This window comes from Pinus tabuliformis, chromosome J (genome assembly GCF_031772625.1).
Source record: "Pinus tabuliformis cultivar Carrire ecotype Pingquan chromosome J, CPIR1, whole genome shotgun sequence".
NCBI lineage: Eukaryota > Viridiplantae > Streptophyta > Pinopsida > Pinales > Pinaceae > Pinus > Pinus tabuliformis.
In genome coordinates this window covers 149,755,344-149,775,848 of record NC_142295.1, presented here as the reverse complement: position 1 = coordinate 149,775,848, position 20,505 = coordinate 149,755,344, and positions in this window count along the sequence as shown.

Below are 20,505 nucleotides of genomic sequence, written 5' to 3'. Positions count from 1 at the left end.
CTCAGATCTATAGTGCTCAGGAGGGACATATAGTTAGGGATGTTGGTTAAAGCATTCCTCAGATTTATGTAGCACTTGATAACAGGCAGGAAGATCACCAGGCATCCATTACTCAGATGGAAGGTAAGCTATGTGATTGAGTTTTTTCCATTTTTATTGATCCTATATCTAATTATAGTTATGTTAGTCCTTACCTGGTGAATAAGTGTGGCTTTAGTTAATAAGTGCAAGTAGAATATTGGTTGGTGCAGTTGGTTATAAGGACCAAGAAAAGAGTTCATAATTGGGTGAGAACTTATTCATTTCAGTTGAATTGTATGCCTACATCAACACATATAAATGTGCTTCCATTTGTATCATAAGCTATGCTTTTGGGCATGGATTGGTTATACTTCCAATGACTAAGGTAGATTGTTACGAGAAGGCTATTTAGTGCTTTGATGATGATGGAGAGAAGAGAATATTGTAGGGAAAGAAGAAGCCTACATCAGTGAGAATGGTTACATCTATGCAAGCTAAGTGCAGTTGCAGGAAAGGGTGTGTATTATTTTCATTACATGTTTCCAGTGACAAGGGGAAGGATGTTGAGGACGATGAAGTTTTCAAGAGGTATATAGTTTTGCAGCAGTTTCATGATGTGTTTCCTATAGATATTTTAGAGTTACTACCTCATAGGGATGCCAATTTATCTATTGAGTTGGTACCAAGAGCAACACCACCATCAAAGGCACCTTACAGGATCAGCACTCTAGAGTTAGTGAAATTGAAGTTGCAACTTAAGGAAATTCTTGATAAAGGATACATTAGGCAAAGTGTGTCACCTTGAGGTGCACCAGTGTTGTTTGTGAAGAAGAAGGATGATACTTTGAGATTGTGCATTGATTATATGCAGTTGAACAAGGTAACCATCAAGAACATGTATCCATCGTCGAGTATTGATGACTTTTTTTATCAGTTGAAGGGAGAAACATTGTTCTCAAAGATTGACTTGAGATTAAGATATCACCAGGTATGCATCAAAGAAGAGGACATCTACAAGACTTCATTTCATACCAGGTATGGGCATTATGAGATTGTGGTGGTTCCATTTTGTCTTACTATTTCTCTATCTACTTTCACGTGTTTGATGAATAGTGTGTTGTGTGCTTATCTGGACAAGTTTTTGATAGTGTTCATTGATGATATAATGATATATTCTAAGAATGAGTAAGAGCATGCATAACACCTGGAAATAATATAATATTGTTGAGAGAGCATCATTTGTATGCCAAGCATAGCAAGTGAATTTTGTTTTAGATTGAAGTTCATTACTTGGGGCATGTTGTTTCCAAGGAAGGTATAACAGTGGACCCAGAAAAGATTAAAGATATCATGGAGTGGTCAACTCCTAGGAATGTGGATGAGTTCAGATCATTCATGGGACTAGCAAGTTATTCCAGGTATTTCATCAGGAAATGCTCAGGAATTTCCTATCCTGTTACATCATTGCATAGAAAAGGAAAGAAGTTGAAAGGAACAAGGAGTGTGTAGTTAGTTTTGACTAATTGAATCACTTGGTTACAAATGCTTTAGTCTTGAATATTACAAATCGTGATAAAGATTTATTGGTATGTATATATTCTTGCAAGAGAGGACTTGGTGGATTCTTGATGCATGAACATTAGGTGTATGCTATGAGTCATGGAAGTTTGTTGAGCATGAGTAAAACTATGTGACTCATGACCTTGAGTTGGCAGCTATTATTCACACATTGAAGATGTCAAGACATTTTCTTCTTGGCAGATGGTTTATTCTGATGAGTCATCATAATGGAGTTAGGTACTTATTTGACCAACTTAATATAAATTCTAGGCTAGCTAGATGGTTGGCTACTCTCAATGAGTTTTACTTACAGATCAGGTACATTAAGGGAAATCAGAATAGTGTTGCATATGCGCTCAATATTATATTGCAGTAGTGATTGTAGGTTTTAACCCTGTACAGAAATTACCTGCATACGAATTCTAAAACACGGAAAATAAACAATGAGAGAGCATAACACATAAAACACATATACACAAAGATTTTCCCCTGGATCCCAAAACCAGGACTACCAACTTGATTTTTCATTATGTTCCTTTCAATGTTACAATACATATTTATACATGCCGAAGCATCCAATACCATGGACCAAAAACCATCGTGTCCAAAACCATGGACCGAAAACCATCACATCCAAAACCATGTGCGAAAAACATGCACAAAACCATATGTAGGCCCACCCAACCTAATATAGGGTCCAAAACCAAAATTTTCAGGGGCGTTGCCCCGTAACCCATAGAGTGGGGCTACTTGCACCCCTCAAACCCCTTGTGACTCCCCCGACTATGCAATCAACACAAAGAAGGGGGGGCTCTGCCCCCCTTCTACCCCCCTAGTTAACTATGTGGGCTAGTGATGGAAAGAATATAACACAACCCAACATTCTCCCACTTTTGTTTTCTTTCCACAGGGGGCCACAAGAGAGCTTGGTCATTTATCCAGCCCTGCAATGCCCATTGTTTCTCTACACCAAGAGAACTTCTCAGAGCTCACAGATTTTGTCAATGCATCTGCAGTATTCTTCAAAGTGTCCACCTTTACCAACAACACATTTTTTTCTTCTATCATATCCCTCATAAGGTGATACTGAACATCAATGCACTTTGTCTTTGAATGATATGCAGGGTTCTTTTCCAAGGAAATTTCACTTTGGCTGTCACAGTCTATCCTTATAGCTCCCTGTACGAACCCCATACTTGAAGACAATCTTTGCAACCAAACTTCTTCCTTTCTTACATGAGTGGCTACCATGTTTTCTACCTCTGTAGTTCACAGTGCCACTACAGATTATTTCTTACTCATCCAACTGACTGCACATCCAAATAGGCTAACACATACCCACTTGTGGATCTTCTTTGATCCAAATCTCTAGCCCATTCTGCATCAACAAAACCATGAATATCCAACATTCTATCCAATCATGGTCTTCCTTGGTAGCACAAACCATAATCATTACTGCCACGCAAATACCTGAAAACCCACTTCACTGTTGTCCAGTGCTCCTTCCTTGGTTTTAACATAAACCTGCTCAATACTCCCACTACATATGCAATGTCTAGTCTAGCATAGACCATCGCATACATCAGGCTACCAACCACACTTGCATATGGAACACGGGACATTTCCTCTTCCTTTTCTTGTGTCTTGGATCGATGTTCAGTAGATAACTTTACACCTTCAAGAATAGAAACCTTCACCGGTTTACTATCCTGCATATTAAACCTCTACAATATTGTCTCGACATACTTCCTTTGTTTTAACTAGAGCTTCCTCTTTCTCCGATCTCTTTTAATTTCCATGCTCAAAATATAGTTTGCAGCACCAATATCTTTCATGTCAAATTTGGAGGACAAATGGGTCTTCAAATCCTCTATAATTCCTTTGTCATTTCCAACCAGCAACATATCATCCACATACATGACCAGATAAATAACATGGTCACCAATTAATTTAAAATACACATAGTGATTTGCTTTGCTTCTGGTGAAGCCAAGTCCCCATATAAATGTATCAAATTTCTGATACCACATCCTTGGTGACTGTTTTGACCCATACAATGACTTCTTTAACTTGTATACTAGTTCTTTCTTATCCTTCACCACAAAGACTTCAAGGTGCTTCATGTAGATCTCCTCTTCCAGATCCCCGTGAAGAAATGATGTCTTCACATCCATCTATTCTACCTCAAAATCAAAAGAAGTAGCAACAGATAAAAGTAATCTATTAGAAGTAACCTTGGCAACAGGAGAAAAAATATCACCAAAATCAATTCCCGGCACATGGGAATAACCTTTTCCTACCAATTGATCTTTGTATTTCTCCACCTTTCCTTTTGCATTTGTCTTCTTCTTGAACACCCATTTGCTGCCAAAGGGTTTCCTTCCAGCCGACAACTCCACCAGATCCCAAGCCTCATTTTTGTGCAAATATGTCATTTCATCAACCATGGCCTCTTTCCAGAGTTTGCCATCCTCTGAATCTACTGCTTCCTTCACAGTTCTAGGATCATCATTAGTAATAGATAAAGAAAAATTTGAACAAAAAGCAGATGGACTATATCTTTCCGACTGCCTTCTTTCTCGAACTGATCTTCTCACACCAAGAGTTTGTGGCTCTTCATCTTCCAATTCCTCCTCTGTTGTAGACTCTGATTCTTCCTCCTTAAGCTCAAACTCTATCTTCTCAGGTTCCTTTGGTTGGACTTGATGTTTAATAACATCTTTTACCTCTCTGAACACCACATTTTAGATGTACACAACCTTCCTTGTTACTAGGTTCCAAAGCTTATAACCCTTTAAACCATCCTTATACACAATAAAATGCACCTTTCAGGTTTACAATCCAACTTGGTTTGTTTCTCCTTTGGAACACGTACATATGCATCACATCCAAATACCCTAAGATGTGAAAGAGAGGGTTTCTTACTAGTCCATACTTCTTGTGAAGTCTTATCCTCCAATGCTGATGAAGGTGATCTGTTGATCAAGGTAACATGTTGTCTCCACCACCTCTGCCTAGAATTCATGTCCTAACCCTACACCACTGAGCATGCTTCTTGCCCTTTCCATCAATATCTTGTTCATTCTTTCTGCAACTCCATTTTTCTCAAGTGTGTATGGAGTAGTCTTCTTCCATGCTATACCACACTTCTAATAGAATTCTTCAAATTCCTTACTGCAAAACTCTCCACCATTATTGTCCTCAACACCTTTATCTTCTTCTCTATCTAGTTTTCCACTAGAGCCTTAAATTATTTAAACGTGTTAAAGACTTCAAATTCATTCTTAAGGAAATATATCCATGTATTCCTTGAAAAGTTATCTATAAAGGATACATAGTACATATACTTACCCAATGATGGAACCTTCACAGGTCTAAACACATCACTGTGCACAAGCTCTAATATTTGTTTCGCCCTCTTACCACCAGAGGGGAAACTCACCCGATTTTGCTTCCCATATACACAATTTCCATAGAAATCAAAATCTAGAGAGCTATTACTCATACCTTCTACCATACCTTTACCATAAAGTATTTGAAGGCCCTTATCTCCAATATGTCCAAGCCTTTGATTCCACAGCATGGTCTTCTCTCTAGAGACCACTAGATTTTCTACTCCACTTTTAGGAACCACAGAACTGTTGCATCCATCAACAATAGTGCTACCTTGTAGCTTGTACAGAGTTCCAATTCGAACTCCCCACATCAATACCAGTGCCCCCCAAACCATCTTGTAGGTATCGTTCTCGAACACTGTTTTTACACCTGCATCATCCATCTTTCTTACAGAAATCAGGTTTTTGGCTAATGTAGGAATATGCAGAACCCGGAAGTGTTCTAACCCTTCCACCTTGCAACTTCAACTTTACTTTTCCACGACCAACAATTCTAGCCTCCCTATCATCGCCCAAGAAGACATCACCACCACCATATTTCTCATACTCGCAAAACCACTCTCTATGTGGAGTGAAGTGAAAGGATGCACCTGAGTCAATCAACCATGCCTCGTGATCTACATGTGTACTTGAAGAAGCCATGTACACATAACCACCTTCATCTGAGGTGGTTTTCACTTCTGTAGAAGGAGTATCATCAGATCCCTTTCCTTTATCAAGAGCTTTAGATTTACAGTCACTTTTGTAGTGCCCTTCCTTTCTGCATTTCTAGCACACCACCTTTATAGGTTTTCTGGAGATTTAGATCTCCCTCTAGATTTAGACCTCCCACTCGATGACTTATTTTTGTTTCTTTTCTAGGACTATCCTCATACAAACAAGGCATCACCATTTTGGCTCTCCATATTTTTCCATCTCATTTCCCCATCAGCAAGGATGAGACTATTTCATCAAACTACAGAGCAGTTGCATTGCTACCTATTGCAATAACCATACTATCCCACGAATCTGGTAGAGAACACAATAAACTGATGCACTGATCTTCATTTGAAATTTTAATATCAACAAATGATAACTGACTTACCACAATATTAAATGTGTTTAGATGCTCTGTCATCGAGTCTCCATCTTTCATCCTCAGGTTATACAACTTTTTTTGTAAGAATAGTTTATTCACCAGAGACTTAGATTGGTATAAAGTCCCTAACTTGTCCCACAAAGCCTTCACCATAGCTTCCCCTGATACACTCAGCAATACGGAATCTGAGACACATAATCGTATTGTGCTCTTTGCCTTTCGATCCAACTTCTTCCATTCTTCATCGGACACTCCCGTTGGTTTAGTACCTGGATCTACACTGATCCACTGATCTTTATCCACCAACAAATCCTCCATCTTGAGTTTCCATAACTCAAAACTCTGACCATTAAATTTTTCGATCTCTATCTTTCCACTGCTCGCCATGTTCTTTCACCACCAGAATTGATCGCACAGATCTCCCACTGAACAGGGCCTACCACAGGCATGAGTGAAACCCCTCAGCAGCAAAGGCATCCCCTTGGAGCCAAAACAACTTTGATACCAAATGTAGGTTTTAACCCCGTACAAAAATTACTTGCATATGAATTCTAAAACATAGAAAATAAACAATGCAAGAGCATAACACATAAAACACATATACCAAAGTTTTTCCTCTGGATCCAAAAACATGGACTATCAGCGTGATTTTTCATTATGTTCCTTTCAATGTTACAATAAATATTTATACATGCCGAAGCATCCAATATCATGGACCAAAAACCATCACATCCAAAGGCATGGACCAAAAACCATCGTGTCCAAAACCATTTGTGAAAAACATGCACAAAACCATAGGTAGGTCCACCCAACCTAATATAGGGTCCAAAACCAAAATTTCCTAGGGCGCTTCCTCGAACCCCATAGAGTGGGGTTACTTGCACCCCTCAAACCCCCTGTGACTCCCCCCACTACACAATCGTCGCAAAGAAGGGGGGGCTCTGCCCCCCTTCTAACCCCTCGGTTAACTATGTGGGCTAGTTATGGAAAGAATATAACACAACCCAACAGTGATTTCTTATGGGATAGACTTTCAAGAGTAAGTCCTGCAGGCATGGCAACATGATGATAGGTACTAGTAGCTAAAGAACATGTTACATTAGTAGGGTGAAGGTGATAAGGATGAGGAGTATCACCTCACAGTAGATGGCTTGGTTAGATTCAGGAATAATATTTATGTGTCAGATGACAGTGAGCTCAAGAATCTTATCTTAAGGGAGTTTCATGTTAAGCGATATTCATGTCATCATGGACATCAGAAGACATTGACAACAATTAATAAATTCTATCATTGGTCAAAATTGAAGAAAGAGGAGGTTGAGTTTGTTGCGAGGTGTTTGGACGGTCAACAAGTGAAAGCAGAGTGTAAACATCTAGCTCATTAACTATAGTCAATTATGATTCCATATTCGAAATTGGAGGACATTTCCATGGACTTCATTACAGGTTTTCTAAGAACATCAGAGCAGCATGATTACATCACGTTTTTGGTTGACAGGTTGAGTAAGGTAGCTCACTTCATTGCAGTAAATTCTACGAATTCAACTAGTGAGGTAGCTCAAATATTTATCAAGGAGATAATGAGATTGCGTGGTGTTCCCAAGAAGATTGTATCAAAGAGATATGCCAAGGTCACTTATAGGTTTTGGAAGGAGTTTTTTGTAGGCTTAGGGATAGAGTTGGCTTTCAATACAATTTATCATCCACAGACAGATGGATAGATAGAGAGGGTTGATAGGATTCTTGAGGATATGTTGAGAATGTATGTCATGCATCAACAAAGGTAGTGGGAGGAGTATCTTCCACTAATGGAGATTTGATATTAATAATGGGTATAAGGAATACTTGAAGATGAGTCCATTAGAGGCTCTTTATGGGCGGAGTTGTAATAATGCTATCAGGTGGAGTGATCTAGTGAATAGGGTGTTGATTGGACTAGATAATTTGCCTAAGATGGAGTAGGAAATGCAAGTTATCAAATTGAATTTGAAGGGAGCACAAGAGAGGTAGAAGAGTTATGCAAATCAGCATAGGTCATTCAAAGAGTTTCAGGTTGGTGAGCATCTGTACTTGTGCATCAAGCCCAAGAGGAGATCCTTAACTATTAGATCATGTGCCAAGTTGGGACCTCGATATCGTGGGCTTTTTGAGATCCTTGAGAGAATTATACCATGGCCTATAGAATTTCACTACCATGGAAAATGAAGGTCCAAAATGTTTTCCATGTTTCATTACTTAAGAGATATGTTTAGGATGTTGATCATGTCATTGACTAGTTTGTATTACAATTGGAAAAAGAGACAGAATTCTATCCATAATCAAAATGCATATTACAGCGAAAAAAACTCATGATCTACAACCACGCAATAGAGTTAGTTAAAGTGCAGTGGAAGCACTTTAGGCCTGATGAAGCTATATGGGAGATGGTGTTGGAAACCATGATACAGCTGGGGGGGGTTAATCAGTAATGTAGAAATTTTACCAAATTAAAACTTTATTTTACTTTGTGTTCATCATTAAATACTTTAGAAATAAATTAAATAACTATAATAGATATTAATGTCAACTATAAAAATGGAACACATAAGAACAAGTAACTTTTAGAATTGCTCTTGAATTCATTCATAAGGAAAGCTACAACTTGTTGTTAAAATTTATCTAGCTACAACTCCCTGATTTATCAGCTACAACTAAATGGAACTACATCGCCAAATATTCTCCAACACACATTGGAAAGAGTACCGACCCCTAATCAACAAGCTACAACTTGGTTTCGATACTCACTATTCCATCTTTCATCCATTTTCACACTAGGATCAATGGCTGCCTTCTCTCCTTAAAAAAAAATAAAAAATCTATGTCACCACTTCAGAAAAACACCTACATCAATATATGATTATTGTGAACCCCATACCAACACCTTTCTGCACCAGAAGCTCTGTATAATAAAAAATTCTATCAATTTTGCTTAATTAGCATGCTTTTATAGATTTTTCTTTTTGATAACTTTGGCTTTATTTATTCTTGAATATGTGAATGACGCCTTATTTTTTTTCGTTTGTCCTGTTCATCTCAGTCTTTTGGACTAAGTTTTCTATTCTGAGATTAATATCCGAGTCAAACTAATATTTGCTACCTTTAATGCAACTTGAACTGATTTTTTTTGCTTATTTTTTGCATTCTGGATTTTTATAGAATTTAGCAGTGCACCTGCTATTTTTATTTACACTTAGTTTGGCTTAAACGCCAATTTTTACTGCAAAAACTGATAGTTCCACTATTATATTCATAAGTCCCTTCATTGGCTCCTTTTCCCTGTTTTCCACCATAGGACCAATCTCCATGACCATCGACTTAATACTTTTGGAAATTAATCCCTTTGAGTGCTACGCAAGCCAATTTCATTTATTAAGAGCTCTTTTGTTGTTGGTCCCGCTTCTATGCTATGTGACCAACCATCATCCCAAAGGCCAGTGATCTTTTGTTTCTACATGAAACAATCTAAAGAACTTGCTCTTAGCGACTCCTAGAGCCTCTACAACTCTTTATATCTTTGTGCCATTGGTTTCTTCCTATGGAATAGGGCCATGTGTAGGAATTTAGTGTGTAGCTACCTTCCTCCTAATGCATTAAGCTATTTGCACCACAATAACCCATTGGGGTCTAACCTCTAGGTTGGCATGTCCATGGGGACTGCCTGTTGTGTATTTCATTGGGTTTCACTCTACCTCCATGGCCTGGTGCCTTTTGTTTGATGCCTTGTTTTGAGTTATTTTAACAATCCCACCAGGGCAATGCTCACAGAATGAGATTTCATATGGGTCCTCTCACTTCCCTTTTGATTGACTACCAGTATGTGATGTCTATTGATGTGTCCAGGCACATGCCTCCCAAAAATACCTTTTGTGTACTTTTTAAATATTTCGAGTTAATCATGTCGGGATGATGTCATGCTGACATCAATAGGGACACCTGGCGCCTCCGGAGTGGTGACATTTATCACCCAAAAATCAGACCTTTGGGTGCTCAAACATGTCAAACATGCATGACATGTGTCCTCCTCTTATTGGTTGATGCTAATGTCAGTATCGTCTGATGTCTGTGACAATCATGAGCTACTACCCATCTTCTTGGAGGAGAGATAAAAGATCCTCTTAGGCCTTGTTTTACGACCATCTTATTTTTTATTTTGTTTTTCCAAACAACACTGAGTTCAAGCCCTTTCCACAACACCACTACTGAGTGGAATGTGGTTTCATGAGGGTTTCCCCCGGGATAGATCTCCATTATTTATCTATGTGATCAATTATATGGCAAACCACTCCCCATGACCATAAAGCCTTTGCCTGTGTTGTTGTTTGAAAGTTGCCCCATAACCTGACACTTTCCTCAGGACGCTTAGCCATGTGGACCTAAAAAAAAATTTAGGCTTCAACCTCCGGGCTGCCTCTATTGGGCCAACGTATAATCTGGGCTTGCTACTCGCTCACTATTGGAAAACGCTTAATTTTTGTGTCCCGATGACTATTGTCCAGTTGCTTAGACTTTGTCACCAAAACAATTCCATCAGGGTGTATATGATGAGGTAAGCCCTCTAGGTGAACTCTGCATGTGGTCCAACATGCTACTTCCATGTCTTCCTAGATTTCTTGCTTAGAGGCTTTATCGTCCTTAGCACCAAGTTTGGCTCTTGTGCCAACTTTAGTTGCACACCAAAGGCTCCGACCACCTTTAACTTTTCTATGAAGGCCTTAGGGTCACCAAAATCTGATTGGCTCTATCGTTTGATCCATGATGCATTTTCAAGACTTCCATATATTGTTGGAAATCTCTTTCATATCTTTATCCATATGGGTGGATTACCTGTGCATCTAATATGGTAAAGTGCTCCAAAATTGGCTCCAAATCCACTGCGTTAATTCTCATCTTTTTCCCTTCTTGTGTGCCTAAAACCTTCTCCCTAAAGAATTTCTTTGACACATGTGCCTCCTGCTACCACCTTTCTCCACCTTTTGATATCAATGACAACATATTTCCAACATTATCCCCCTTTGGCATTGATGGCAACACCAAAATCAAACAAAACATCTTTTGCTCTTCTAGGAACAACCTTATCAAAACATGAGTGTTTCTACCCCTGAGATAAAATTTTGTTATTGTAGTACTGTTGTTGTGCCCGATCACTACTATTTCTCCTTTGATCTTATATATTTCTCCCCCTTTAGTTTTCTCCTTCCATAGATCTCTCCGCCAATTTTTAATTTTTTTTATTCCAATAGATCTCTCCCCCTTTGACATCAATGTAAAACACACGAACATGCTCCCTCCATCACCATGATTCTCTTGGTCATGTTGATCCTTGTGCACTTGGAAGCTTCACCAATATATGCGGAAAAATATAACAGCTTCTTGGCTTCCTCTTGGAGGAGGAGCTAGTGAAGGGAGGAAAAAGGAATGACTTCCAATCATTGCCTTGAGTACTAAAATTGTTCTTTACGAAATGGATTGGTGAAGATATCAACAACTTGTTCTCTGGTAGGAAAATACTCCAACTTCACAATCTGAGCTACTAATTTCTCTCTCAAGAAATGAGACTTGATGGGAATATGCTTTATCTTGGAGTGAAATACTAGATTCTTTGAAATGCTTATTGAACTTGTGTTGTCACAAAAAATGGGGATTAGTTGATCATAAAACACTTGTACATCTTGCAAAATTTTATTCATCCACAATAATTGAGTATAATAAGAAGTTGTTGCAATATATTTTGCTTCAGCTGTAGATAAGGAAATGGAAGCTTGCTTCTTTCATAAACATGAGACTAGACTTTCTAGAAAGAAAGAAACACCACTTGTTCTTTTTATATCATCCACATCACGTACCTAATCAACATCAATATTAAATAGTAAATGAAAAATATTTATCTCTGGGTTACCACAGACCATAGTCCACTACTACTCTGGGATATATGAGGATCCTCTTAGCTACTAATAGATGGATTTGTATGGGAGCTTCTTGAAATCTACCAACTATAGCAACGACCTACATGATGTATGGTCTTGAAGTTGTCAAATATAAAAGGTTGTCAATGATGGATCTATATAAGGTTTGGTCCACTTCTGGAGATTCATCCATCTTACTAATATTGTAACATGTCACCATTGGAGTGCTCACCAAATATCATTCTTCCATGCCAAATTTCTTTACCACTTCCTTGAGATACTTGCCTTGAGAAATAAAAATTCCTTTAGGAGTTTGCGCTATCAAACAATCCAAGGAACTATGATAGCTCTCCAAGCATGGACATCTCGAATTTGACATTCATATAAACTACTCATAGCAAATATGAAACATATCATCAACATATACCACAATAAGTTTTCCATCCTTTTATTTGACATATAAGTTGTTGTCAGTTGCACCTCTTTTGAATCCACACTTGAGTAGCTAGTTGTCTAGCTTGGAATACCATGCTCTAGGGGCTTTCTTGAGAGCTTGTATTTGAGCATAGCCTTTGCATAGCAACCTAGTCTTGTTTCTTACCACTTCGCCATGGTCATTTAATTTATTCTTGAAAACCCACTTTGCGGCAATGACATTCTTGTTAGCAGGCCTTGGAACAAGTTCTGAAGTCTGATTTTTCTATTTGATCCAATTCTTCATTTATGGCCTTTAGTTAGTGTTGATCTTGACCGGCTTGAACAATATCCTTTGGTTTCCCCATGGACAAAAGGGAAACATGTGCTTATGCAGGGGCATTGAGAAACTTCCTTCTAGTCTGCACTCTATAATTTAATTCACGAAATGTTTGATCAATAGGGTGGTGTTTTTGTACAAACCTTGGGGGATCTTTGGTTAAAATAGCAACAAGAAATGTTAAAAATAACATCTAGAAATTCTAATTTAATTTGTCCTTGAATTAAATTGTAATTCTATTCTCATAGAAACTTCTAACCATTAACTAAGTGAAGTTGATTTAGTTGGCTCAATAAATTCGAGTTGGAAGCCTATCTAGAGTCATGTAGAGTGATCCCTAATTTTTAGGGGACTAGGTTGAGCTCTTTTGAATTGTAATTAGATAACTCAGACTAACTGAGTTATAGTTAGTTAATTGAAGATCAACTCATAAATAATTCATGCATGTCAATTTAGAGGAATACCTAGTTGAGATTAGAGTTTAGGGAGAATGTACTATCAGTTGTATAATTTTCCGAGTTGTACAGATGGTGCATGCAATCAGTAGAAGGCATATGATGGATTGCACACTTATGGATGAGGAATTTCCCAATTAAATAAGGGCTAATTCTCTCAGTAATTGCGCAAGGAAGTAGGGACTTGGAAGAAAACAAAATTGGCTAAGTGTTGGCTTGAGCTGTTTTGTGAAGTAGAGAGATAGATTGTGTCACACGGAATAAGTCGATCCTGCGGACAAGATAGACCTTCCTAGAATCTAAAGAAGACCTAATGACAAGCAAACCAACCAGACACTATCTTTCTCTAAATATGCTTTAATAAACAATGGCAAACAAGTGTTTTTAGGGCCTACCTTAGGTCCAACGCAAGTTTGTGGATGCCCTCACTCCTTCGATCCAAATGACCTCCTTTGTCGCGAATCTGCAAACACAAACAAGGCAAACAAATTAAATAGCACCTGAAAAGACAATATCACAAAACATATTTAACATGAAAGTCAAGGAGTCCATGAAACAAATAACATGAGATACTTGTTGAGAAAAATGAGTTTGATTGTATTAATTCAAAAGAAGAAGAACTTTACAACCTTTGCCTTGACGCTGTACAAGCTCCTCCCAGGGTCCAGCAAGAAGTCTCCTCTACTTTGACAAGTTTCACTCACTCCCCAATGAAGCCAAAAAGGTATGTGATCTCTCCTCTTAAGCTCAACTAGGAAGTCTTGATTTCACCACCATTTACCCTCAAAAATGTTCAGCATCTAACCTTCTTAGCAACCAGCCCAATGCCTGTATTTATAGTGCAATGGAGGGAGGTTACTAGGTCCGCCTTCAAAGGGATAAAGCCCTCCTTCAAAGGGATAGCTACTCTCATCAAGGGATTAGCTCCTTCTCTTTTTGGATGCATGAACCACCTCAGAGCGAACAATCCACGTCAAAATTCCTTCTAGAATCCTCTAGAATTAACCCAAAGTGAGTTTTTTAAGATAAAACTTGCGCCTTTTGACTTTCACAGGGGTCCACACCCACACCGTTAGGGACAGAGCGGGTAGGTCCGCAGCTTTTGTAAATAGAAGGTGTGGGACCGCAGGTGACAGTGAGAGAAAGTGCGGAACCAGAGTTACATTGATTTTTAATGTCTTTCTCCCATTTTCAAAGCTTGACTTGAAGAGCTGAGGTCTGAGACTTGCCTAGGAGGACAATACAAGTGATGATAGACCCATACTGACTGCAAATAATCATGGTGACGATATTTTTGTGTAACAGATTGCCCTGTAAAGTGCAAAGTCTGTAGTAGATGAGGATTTCATTGATCATTTAGGAAGAGTGAAGTACTTTATCATTTCGAGGATCATCTTGTGGAGAGCCTGGTTGGAACCTGTAAAAACATTCAATGCAAGATATATATATGAGATCATATCATCGCTGAGGTAGGCATTCCCATACTCAGATCAAAACTGACTAGAAAAACTAACTACTACTCTGATATAGGAATGATCTTGTAAAACATCACAGGTATAGACTCATGTGGACACAGTATGGACGCAGCCATCTGTTTATGAATAGTCCATTATATAATGAATACAAAATTCCTCGTAGCCTGGATTGTGGAAACTAGATCCAGGGTCTTCATTTCTACTTCCCGAAATAGTATGATTCTATCCATGCGAATGAATGTGTTGATGTCGAACATGGTAGAAACCACTTGATTACCAGTCAATGATGTAAACTGTTAACAAGTGTGAGAGAAACCACCAGTGATGTCAATGGCTCTCAAAGTACCCAGTACAATCCATGAGATGCGAATAAATGTGTTGATGTCGAACATGTCACGGAATCCTTTGATCGAAGGTCAATGATGCAACCTGTCGTCAAAGGCGAGAAACCTGCCATTGAGGCATGCAAATCTCAAGGTACTGACGATTTCTAGATCATCTTTCTAGATAATGAGCTGAAGTCGATAGAAAGCGATCCGTCGCAGGCAAGCCCACAACACGAAATCATAGGTCAAGTTGAAGAAATTTAGTTGCAAGGACTGACTCAGGGATGGTCAAGAAAGATGACAGATATTTTGCAGATGAATGGCTTATTGGCAGTGAACTCTTGAACACATAACGACATGACATATGGTTTGGTGACAATTGACCCAAAGTTAATACCCAGAAACTGGCTGAAGACTTTCAATGTGGTTTGATCAACTGTTAGGCAAAGGATTTCCCAACCCAGGTGAATAAAAGTGTGGTGTTCAAGAGTGGTTACAAAGTATGACAAACAGGCTCATTTTTCTCTCTTTTCCCCCACCATTTCTGGCAAGTACCTCTTTATTTTTGACAATCTTTCAATGTGGTTTGATCAACTGTTAGGCAAAGGATTTCCCAACCCAGGTGAATAAAAGTTTCGTGTTCAAGAGTGGTTACAAAGTATGACAAACAGGCTCATTTTTCTCTCTTTTCCCCCACCATTTCTGGCAAGTACCTCTTTATTTTTGACAAGCTTGAGGAGGATAACAATTGCTTGATTATAAGCTCATCCTTCGAATGAGTCCAACTTAGTTTAAATTCGAACCCTAAGAAGGAGTAGTTCGTTCCTGTTTGTAATTGAACAGGTCCTTTACTGTGAGATTTTAACGAGTCCAGTATAGGAGAAACTCGGCGTTTTTCAATTTTAGAGAGTCTGAAAAAACTTAAGAAGACTCCAGGGTTGACCTTTTTCGTAAATTTGTGTCTCCCAAGCCCGTAAAAGTATAAAATAATACTTGAGAGAACTGCTTGATCTTTTACGACCAAGGAGTACTTTTCATCATTAGTGCCTTTGATCCAAAAAAGTAAAAAAGCGATCAACGACACGTCGTTTTATAACCAATATCAAATTTGAAACGACAAAAATCCGACGATATTTTAATGTTTTTACGGTCGGAAAAGAGCTGTAAGTGGACCGTCTTTTAATTCCATTTTAACGAGTTTAAAAGAAACACTCGGCAATCTTTTCATGTTTTAGGAGTCAGAAAAGAGCTTAAAGGTGACTCTAAATGTTTTTCTTCGAAAATGATAGATTTCATCTAAATAATCCTTTATCCTGCACAAAAACACAAACATTACTCATACCTATTTGAAATGGATAAAAATGTCGCAAAAATACCTTTCCAAAGTGAAACATAAACAAATTTGCAATTTATTTACTCAAAAAACTTATAAAAAGGGCCCTCGTCAATTCATTTTTACCGTTTGAGTTTTGGGTGAGAAAATAGTGCTTTTGCTCAAAAAACTTCCCGTGAAGATTGTGGAAAATCCAACCGTCAGAATCGAACGTTGTCTTCTCCAGGTAATCCACATCATCCTACTCTTCATTTTTAACCGTTTCAATTTTTGTTTTAGTCATTTATTTCATTTTGGGAGGGTTTTTAGGCATAAAACCCGCGCGCAGGGGCCCGCAGGTTTACCACTGCTGGCCTGCAGACCCCGACTTTTTCTCCATTGGGAAAAAGCTCGGGGTCCGCACCTTCCATGTAGAGAAGGTACAGTCCCACGCATTGTGTCTAACCCGGAGGGTACGGTCCCCATCGCAAGGGTTTTTAACCCAAAAATTCTCAAAAATGGAGCAATCAAAATAATTTCTAGCAATTTAATTTATCCTTATGCTTGATGCAGAGAGTACATCATGCTAGATTGGCGTGAACGAGAGCATGAGGACGTGGATGCTGCCGCATGGAATCATCAGCCCTCACTTGATGCTTTGAGGGCGTGCGGCTTGTACAAATTCTGGGCCATTCCTGGCATGAGGGCTCAGGTGGATTTCTTACAGTGGTTGGTTGACAGATGGAGCATACAGGACCAATGCTTCTTCATTGGTGGCCACCAGCTCGAAATCGAGCCGGCGGACATATATTTCTTGACTGGTTTGCCTAAGAGAGGCGAAGACTTGACTCTGTTTGGGGCTAGGCTAGGTGGCCAGTCTGTCGATAGCCTCCGGCTAGAGTACTGCAACAGCTAGGCTAGAGACAAAGGGATAGACATAAAGACCATATCCCGTCCTGAACTCATGGTGATTTTGTTTACTGTCACCAGACTTTGCGGGGCTGCCACATTACATATTGCCACTGGATCCCAGATGCGTATGGTAGTTGATTGCTTTCGAGGCACCATCTTCAACTGGTGCGATGCCGTGTTGGCCAATCTGAAACGCCAACTGACCAGGGCCAAAAATAGACAACTAAAGACCTTTGGTTATGGGGCTTTGGTTGTGAGTTTTGGCCTGAAGAGGGTTCCTATGTTGATCCCGCAGCACCTTACTGTTGGAGCTGGGCTTCCTCGAGAGCCCAAACTAATGCGATGGGTCGCAGTTATGGCCCGTCACCCGGACGAGAGGACAGAGGTTGCTCGATTCAGACCTGAGTATTTCCAATGGCTGGAAAACCAAGTTTTTTCTATTCAGGACTTCCCTTACGCTGGGATAGATTTTCGTGGTGACCCAGACATGGTTCTTCCACCAGGAGAGCAGTGGGATGATTCAGGTAAAATCATTTTCAACATTTTTCCTATTTTAATTTTTTTATTATTTTTCCATCATCTCAAAACTAATAGCAAACGTTTCAAATGTAGATGTGGATCCACAGCGACTAGTCGCTCTCTGGCCTTACGAGAAGAAACAACCAGTTGCACCCGCGCCAGCCCCATAGGACGAATCAGCAGAGGTTTTGGCTGAGTTGGAGGGTCATCTCGAGCACTTAACAGGAGATATTCCGGAGACCACTATAGATGACATTCCTCGTCGACTTCAGCGCTATGTGATTGGGGTCCCGGGATCTTTTAGGAGGTTCCTTTGCAAGGTGGCCTGTGCAGTGGTTTCTTATAGAGATCATCACCAGTGATAGGATGATCGCCTATTGTGGGCACATATGACATTTTTGTTTTTTGTACTTATCATTTTTGCCGATCATAAGGTGTTTTTCAACCTATGATCGAAGACGATGTATTTTTTGACACACTCCTATATATATATCACTATTACTGGCTTATCTTGTAAATCATGTTATGGAATGGTTTTAAATTTACATGTATGATTATTGCAAATGTCTATTTAACATTCGAGACGCAATTGCATCTGCTAATGTATTTAAAGATCTTGGAATATGCTGATATTCAATATAATCAAATTCACATTCCAAGAGATGCACTCTCAAAAATAATCTTAATAACACTAGATTTCTAATGGCATACACTCTATTAAGCTGTAATACAATGAGTTCAGAATCTAACCTCACTATCAAACTCTGAATCCCAAATGAAATAGATTCAGATAATAACTCAATCACTGCACTATACTCGGCAATGTTGTTCGTTGTTTGACCAAGGCTTACCCCATGCATAGATACTAACTCATCAGAGGGCGAATAGATAACCCAAGCTGCAGAAGAAATGTTCCATGTATTACGACAAGCACCATCAGCAAAACCAATGTATGTTTGGAGAGGCATCGACATCTGCAATATCAAGAGTAAAACCAAGATAAGCAGGAATAATGATGAAAAAACACTCTCTAAGCTAAGGACACTGTTTAAACTAAAACACACCAGCTAGAAAGAAAAACTACCCTAACTAAAAAATCTCCATACCCATTCTTTAAGCATAATACCTCTTCAAGTAAAGACCATTTTGGGTTTACCCAAAGAGTCCCCGTCAAAGTCTACCAATTCATAAGCCCCTTTTGCTAGCTTTCGCTTGACAACATAGGGACCATGCCACATAGGAACAAATTTTCCAGCGCCTAATTTATCATTATCTTGATCGTAAACTAAGACTAGATCTCCTTCCGAAAAATTTCGAGGGGTCACATTTCGATCATATTGAGCTTTCATGCGTTTTGCATGAGTCTCGATCGCCAATGCAGCATCACGTCGATTCTCATCTAATTGAGCCAAGTATAACAAACGCTTTTCCTCTTCGGAAGTGGCTGGAAGTAACTCGATGGCCATTTGCAGTGACGGGATTTCGCATTCATTGGGTAACACAGCTTCCAAACCATAGACTAGTTGGAAAGGAGTGAACCCTGTTGATGTTTTTACTGAAGTTCGGTACGCCCAAAGCACTGAAAATAACATGTTGTGCCAATTCGACCGATGAATCCCAATGATTCTTCGGATCATGATAACTAAAACTTTGTTGATGGATTCAACCAGACCATTAGCTTGTGGATAATAAGGGGTTCAACTATCGTGACGTAAACCAAGCTGGCCTGTAAGTTCGGTCATCATAACGTTTCGAAAATGACGCCCATGATCAGTGATTATTGCTTGTGGGACACCACACCTAGCAATTATATGATTGAACACGAAAATTGCAGCTGTCTTGCCATCTGCCTCAAATGTAGGCATCGCCTCGGCCCACTTGGTAAAATAATCTACCGCAAGGATGATATACCCATGCCCCCCGGACGAGTGAGGGTTACATGTAATAAATTCGATACCCCATTTGGCAAAAGGACCAATGACAATTATAGGGTGGAGAGGAGCAGGTGGAGCGCGCATATTTTGATAAAAAATTTGGCAGTTGTGACATTTTCGGACCGCCGTAATAGAATCTTTAAATAAAGACGGCCAGAAATAGCTAGCGCGCAATATCTTTTGGGTTGTGGCATACCCAGACATATGACCGCCACACGCTCTAGAGTGACAGTCATTTAGAACCCTTTCAGCTTCCTCGTGAGTTAAGCAACGTCGAAACACAGAGTCCGCCCCACTGCGATAAAGAGTATCTCCAATAATCCTGAATTGTTGGGACTGGAATCGAATTTTTCGACGTTCTGACCTTGAAATTTCTGGCCGAAAGGATTGGGTCTGGAGATAAACAATGATATCCCCATACCAAGGATCTAAAGTGTTGATTAGAAACAAGGATTCATCCGCAATGGGCTCCTCTGCCACTGTTTCCGTGTCAGCATGTGGGAAGTCACACATTAACTCTGCAAAAACTAAAGATTTCATAGACTTAGATTTCTCAAATTCCAAGTCAAACTCCTGCAGGATAACAATCCATTTAGAGTACTTTCCCACTAGCAATTGCTTGGTCAAAATGTAGATCATAGGGTTGCAATCCGAAATTACTGTAGTTTTACGTAGTAAAATGTAGTGACGAAAACGTTGGACAGCTTGAACAGCTGCCAATGCCAATTTCTCCACATGTGAGTACTTTAGCTCAGTTGGATTTAAAGTTCGACTAAGGTAATATATCACATGTTCAGTTCCGAATTCATCTTCCTGAACTAA